This window comes from Uranotaenia lowii, chromosome 1 (genome assembly GCF_029784155.1).
Source record: "Uranotaenia lowii strain MFRU-FL chromosome 1, ASM2978415v1, whole genome shotgun sequence".
NCBI classification, from domain to species: Eukaryota; Metazoa; Arthropoda; class Insecta; order Diptera; family Culicidae; genus Uranotaenia; species Uranotaenia lowii.
Window position 1 is genome coordinate 110483907 of NC_073691.1, and position 6799 is coordinate 110490705.

General features: G+C 37.1%; 1 protein-coding gene across 8 annotated transcripts in view; it reads right to left on the minus strand.

The window, feature by feature from the left end:
* LOC129738637 (broad-complex core protein isoforms 1/2/3/4/5) overlaps positions 1-6009 on the minus strand; it is a 257900-nt gene extending 251891 nt beyond the window's left edge. For 4 of the 8 annotated variants that reach the window (XM_055729884.1, XM_055729883.1, XM_055729880.1 and 1 more), the window contains exon 1: positions 5457-6008. The gene's annotated coding sequence lies outside the window, so the exon portion shown is untranslated. Of the gene's footprint in view, positions 1-5456 lie in introns of all 8 variants that reach the window. The other 4 variants (XM_055729886.1, XM_055729885.1, XM_055729888.1 and 1 more) reach the window with 2 other exon arrangements.
* Positions 6010-6799: the final 790 nt, after the last annotated feature.

Here is a 6799-nt window from a genome sequence, read left to right on the forward strand (position 1 = left end):
ATTCTGAATCTGAATTCTGAATCTGAATTCTGAATCTGAATTCTGAATCTGAATTCTGAATCTGAATTCTGAATCTGAATTCTGAATCTGAATTCTGAATCTGAATTCTGAATCTGAATTCTGAATCTGAATTCTGAATCTGAATTCTGAATCTGAATTCTGAATCTGAATTCTGAATCTGAATTCTGAATCTGAATTCTGAATCTGAATTCTGAATTCTGAATTCTGAATCTGAATTCTGAATCTGAATTCTGAATCTGAATTCTGAATCTGAATTCTGAATCTGAATTCTGAATCTGAATTCTGAATCTGAATTCTGAATCTGAATTCTGAATCTGAATTCTGAATCTGAATTCTGAATCTGAATTCTGAATCTGAATTCTGAATCTGAATTCTGAATCTGAATTCTGAATTTGAATTCTGAATCTGAATTCTGAATCTGAATTCTGAATCTGAATTCTGAATCTGAATTCTGAATCTGAATTCTGAATCTGAATTCTGAATCTGAATTCTGAATCTGAATTCTGAATCTGAATTCTGAATCTGAATTCTGAATCTGAATTCTGAATCTGAATTCTGAATCTGAATTCTGAATCTGAATTCTGAATCTGAATTCTGAATCTGAATTCTGAATCTGAATTCTGAATCTGAATTCTGAATCTGAATTCTGAATCTGAATTCTGAATCTGAATTCTGAATCTGAATTCTGAATCTGAATTCTGAATCTGAATTCTGAATCTTAATTCTTTTAGATAAGTTAACAACCGTTAATTTATTTTTGAAAATTTAGTTTTCGGCATATGGGTGAAATTTATATTCTTGGAGAAAGAATATCAGAATTAAAAATTGATAAAGATGGATAGAAAAGTGAGGAGAAAATTTTCAGATGTTGAAAAGAGCAAAATAGTATTTTTGCGAGGAAAACTTATTCACGTACACCATACTTTACCCCGCAACATTTCATTATTTAGGAGAAGTAGGACCGGAATGGATGTAGGTGGCACTACCTTAACCTATGCAATGATCATTGTATTACTTTATTACATACTTTAATTCAGAAGTACATCTACTTTCGCGTTTCTGACTGACGTTTCTGGATGACTCGTAAACTTTTTAGACAGTGTTTTTAAGTTGTTCGTTCTCAAGCCAACGGATTTACTAGAAAACGCTGTAGGCTTCCAGTAGAATTCGTTATAGTATTGGACAACTGTTAAGATCATTATAAAGCTGAAGATCTCGAAACCGTCGATGCTTCAAACTCAGCATCTTCGTTGCCTTCAAATACCAAAGATTAATTACATCAGCCAATGGATCAGAACGTTATCCAGTTGATAAAATCTTGTTATCGGCCGATGCTTAGTGATGTTTGTGGTATCGAGAAATCGAAGTAGTCATATGATTTAAATAGACTAAAAAGTCAATTGACATATTTCCATATTACGAGACGGTTCATTAGTATATTTTGGTCGATCAGTGCATCTATTTGCGGTGCCAGTTTGGTAATTATCTCAGATATCATATTGGCGACGAAGATAAACTGTAAGTAACTATAAATTACTCCAGAATAGTGAAAGGAATACGCGGAAAGTTTTTATTTGTTTGCATTGGAAAGAAATGCTAAGCTACTATAACAACTGGTCAACAGACGATACTTATTTTATCTGTGTAATATAATGAAAAGATTATGATCATTTTTATCTTCCACCCAGTTTTTTTTTTAGATAGATAAGTCTGTTCTTAAAAAGAATTTAATTTTGTGTTTTGTCAGAGTGGATTACAGAAAGTACAGCAGAGGGAAAGTACCAGAGGACTGACGTACCTGCCAGCACGCTGTGCCAGTGAGGAGTAAGTTTTGGCGGTTGCAGGGAAAGATACTCAACTTTAAATGAATGGTTCTATACAAACCAAGATTTTCTATCATCATCCGGTTACTTGAACTGGCACTGGTAAACGAATCTTGGGGACAGTTGCACTATGGCAAAGAACAGGTAAGTTCTGAGAAAGAAGAAATTGGAAGTGGAGGTTTCTTTTCATTTCGAAACGATCGGACTGGTTTGCATAATGAAAATAATGACGAAGTAAATTTTCTTTTATGAAAAAAACTATGATCAAGTGGGATCGCCACTTCAAAAAATGATAAGGCGGGTTCGCCATTCAAAAATAAAATGTGATAAGACGGGTTCGCCATTTTTGGACAAAATTGATAAGGCAGGTTCGCCACTTGGAAAAATATGATTAGGCGGGTTCGCCATTATTGAAAAGGGATCAGGCGGGTTCGCCACATGAAGTGATCAGGCGGGTTCGCCATTTGAAAAAAGATAAGGCGGGTTCGCCACTTGAAAAGATTAGGCGGGTTCGCCATCAATGGAATGAGATAAGGCGGGTTCGCCATTTGAAAAAAAAGATGAGGCGGGTTCGCCATTTGAAAAAAAAGATGAGGCGGGTTCGCCATTTGAAAAAAGACGAGGCGGGTTCGCCACTTGAAAAAAGATGAGGGGGTTTGCCATTAAAAAATAATAAAAAGGTGGATTCGCCACGGGTTAAGATATAATTCGCTATTAAAAGAAAAGGTTGACGAAGAGCCAGTGTGGGTTCGCCTTTTAAAAAATTAGGCGACTTCACCATGAATAAAAATGTCAAGTGCCTTATACATGAAAAATTTTAGAAGAATTCATCATTGAAAAATAACGTTTAGGTGAGTGTGAATAATAACAAGAATTCGTTATTGAAAAAACAAGGCGAGGTCGCAATTGGAAAAAGTGATCAGAAGGATTTGCTTTTACTAACAAAAGAGAAGCATATTTTTCATTGGTAGTAAATGGAGAGAAAGGTTAAGTCATAAGAAAAAGAATCGAGTGAGTTTGTCGTGACCAAAATCAACCAAGTTTCGTCGATGGAAGTAATGAGAAAGGTTTCTAGGATCTTTCGTAAATTTAACACTGTTCTCTTTTGTTGGAAAAATCGTCTTTAAAGTAAAGGAGGAATGTGGTATCGAGAAATCGAAGTAGTCATATGATTTAAATAGACTAAAAAGTCAATTGACATATTTCCATATTACGAGACGGTTCATTAGTATATTTTGGTCGATCAGTGCATCTATTTGCGGTGCCAGTTTGGTAATTATCTCAGATATCATAATGTTCTTAATCGTTCTGTGGAATATGACAACAATGTGAGGCATGAGATGTAGCACTATGCTGTTCCAGCGTCTTCCAGGACTATGTCTATCAGAGGGCGACTTACTTAGCAATTTCTTCGTCAAGTATATTTATTTATTTATTTATTAATTTTTTAAATTTTCTTTATAAACTGTTTGCTTAGAGATTGGAAGATTTGAGCGGCAATATTATGGAGAAAATTTCCTAGAATAATAACACTTGGCTGACGATTTTGTTGAATTGATTTGTTAATATTTATCTGCAAATTTTTTTTTTCATAATGAAAGCTAAATTATTTGTTAATTGCATTTATTTTCCACGTTAACAGAATTACTGAAATTATTGAACAGATAATCGAGTTACGGATAATCGCAAAACGGAAAATGGAGTCACCGGATAATCGAGTCTACGTAGAATCGAGTCCGACCTGTAGTTTATTCTATACCTAATGATCGGACCTCTTAAATAAATCAAGATTCGGATCTTCTCGGAAAGGAAACCGTCCGATGCAACCTTTTCCTAAGAAACTGCAAAACTCTAGCATCGCAAGAAATTTGCTTTGTGTGGTTGGATCGTCTGAAATCCCCGTCAATTTAGGCTGTCTACATGAAAAAAAAACTAAACACATCTAAAACTAGTTTCAAGGTTGTCTGAATCTGCAGTCAACTTCCCATTTTTTGTCTACTTCTTCGCTCTTGCTAAAAGTTCCTTCTAGTGTGTGCATTTTTTTTCAGCAAATTTTGGACAAAGCGGTTGCAGCCAACGTGACCTAAATACACATTCAGCCAGACGCTGACGATGACGACGACGACGATGCGAGAAGCAGGCTATGAGTTGATCTTTTCCGTGATGATGATGATGGTATGCATGCCGGGAATATATTTGGCAAAAGAGAAAAAATCATCCATCCCCCCTATCCAACTGCAAGGATCCGGACTGAAGAGTGGAATCGAAACAGCAGGCTACGGCTGTGATAGAATCGTATAAGAATCTAGAAGTGCACCGAGAGCTCCCGTTTGTTTATGGAAGACCAAACTGCGGTGGGTAATATCTACGGGAAGTGAGCTTCCTTAAACGGTGACATGATGGGAGGAGTGTGACTAACTTAGAACAAATCGTTTGATATCATCAGCCAAAGGATATTTTCAGCATTGAGATTAGAAATATTTGAGTATTATTTTTGGAAGCTCCCCTGTGCTTGCGAATATTTCTTTTTGCAGTTTGTTCTGTCTACAGTTTGGCACTTTTGGATCTAGAAAAATATTCGCTTATGCCCCTTGCCAATGTATGCAATGAGATGTATGGATGTGGTGACTGGATAGATTGAAGCCTACTTGATCACCGTTCGGTTTCGGGTAATATAATCCGAATGGTGAAGACAGGAAGAATGGCGAAGAGAATACAATGTTCTGAGATGGATGATGATGCGATCGTAATAGAAGTCTAGACGTGTTTTTTTGGTCCTGTTATTTTGGAGTAGCTATAAAATTTGTGAACCAGCCGTGGATGACTTTCTCGAATCTGGAGCTTATACCTTAGCAACTGTACTATGCGTAATGCAAAATTTATTCAATCCAAGAAGGTACTACTTACATTGAATGCTCGATCTACTAGAAAACTGTGTGAATGAATAGCGTAAGAACGAAAAGAAAACTAGTAAAAAAAATTCATTCATGATTCCGATTTACGACGCCACAGACCGTCGACGATGGCATTGGCCTTTTTTTCTATGAAATCGTAGTGCAAGAGTGCGGCCCCACGACGTGAACGTGAACTTGCACCGTCCGTCGTCTCGTGTAGGTATCATTTAGCGACATGCGGAAATTTTCATAGATCCACACATGCCGTACCTACGGCCAATATAGAATCGTTTCCAAGCGGGCATACGATGGAAAAGTAAGTAAAAACTACTCGCTCCATACCGTGCCATTTTCTATTATAGTGACTAGCAATAACCATAGGAAACATAGCAAGCGTCGGCGGTTTTTCTTCTGATGCGCATTGCTACTACGAGCTCTGACAGGAACACCGCTCTTGGTGCAACTTGGCGAAAAGGGAAAAAAAAGTTCGTGTCAAATGTTTTCCGTGCTACTGGTAACGTGGCTCTAGTTTGTGTTTCTATCAGCCGGTAATAGTAGAGTATAGTGCAACATGCAACAGGTGGCATCTCTGCGAACAGAACTGTTGACACGTTATGTTCGCAAACCCAGCGGCATTTCCACTGCATTAGGTGTGGTTGTTGTGGCATATTGTTTGGGTTGTATATCAATTGGGTTAAAATGTTTTTTCGTAACTTACCTGATAAGTTAACAAGAATTTGATTCCATTCAGAGTGGTGTTATTTCAACACATCATCAATATCAAACAGTCTAGCGTTTGGACAACTGTAAATAATAGTTTCACTGGCTTGTGCCCACTGGCATTATTTTTTTACACTTCAATTCAAAATCCCGGTTTTGAATTTTAGCCTTCGCTTAGCAAAACATTTTTGTTTCCTATTTTACATTGCACATGTTTAGGGCTTCACTAAATTTGAGCGCCACACTTCCAAAGCCTCCTACGATTGTATCACGTGGAGATGCTGCATACACTAGGATCTTTATCAGCACAACACTTGTCTAGGCGTTATTTGGTTTTTGCAAAGCAAGTGTAATGATTTCTAGGATCATAAAACACCTTCACGACTCTCCACGTATTCAACCGCAAGGTCTACCAACTGACCAAAAGTGCACTGCTAAATGTGCCAACAAATGCAGCAGCCACTGAACCCCCAAATTGCAACAAGAGTGTCCGCACTATGAGCACACACGACCTGTCCAAACGCTTTCTTCTTTTGGTCTAAAACACTATCAAATATTTTGGCAATATTATTCGAATGTTTAAACGTTGCACTAATGCAAACAGCCAATACATAAAAACCCCGAAAATAATACACGAAAAAACGCTGTCAGACAACACAACCCGCGCGCGTATAATGCAATTCGTTTTATTTCATTGTTATGTTTTGCTGACTCTTTTTTCCTTCCCCATCCTTCCTGTGTTCGGACCCCCCAGACCTCATTTAATATTTTGAATATTATATATTATATTAATTGACCCCTCTCATCTAGTCATTGCATTGGTCCTCTCTCTAAAAAAACATTATAAAAATTTGTTGGTTCAAAAATTTTTCAATTGCACCTCCTATCCTATCTTTCTCTGTCTCGCTTTACATTAATCGGTGAGGTCCTATATTTTTGTTTGTAACACTATGCACTTTTTTGCGACCAATACATGCTTAAGTAGGGGGCTGCCAAAAAAATCAACCAGTCAGTAAATGCATATGTGGTACATACATTAAAAAACTAAAACCTCCGAGCCACAACGGCTGAATGGCCAGCATCGCTGGTATTCTCTGTAATACAACACGCTCGTTAGGTAGTGCAATTTCGCACATATACATGTTAAATTAAATTATCATTATAATTTAAACACAAAATCCACACGAAATAAAAATTGTCGAAAAATACAAACGAGAGCGAGCCAAATAAAAATAAACGCATACAAAGCCAAAAACTTCCAAAAAATAACGCAAAAAATGCACCTTGGGTCTCCTTCGCTCTATGCTATGCATAACACGCTGCTTCTGCTGTTGCTGTTGC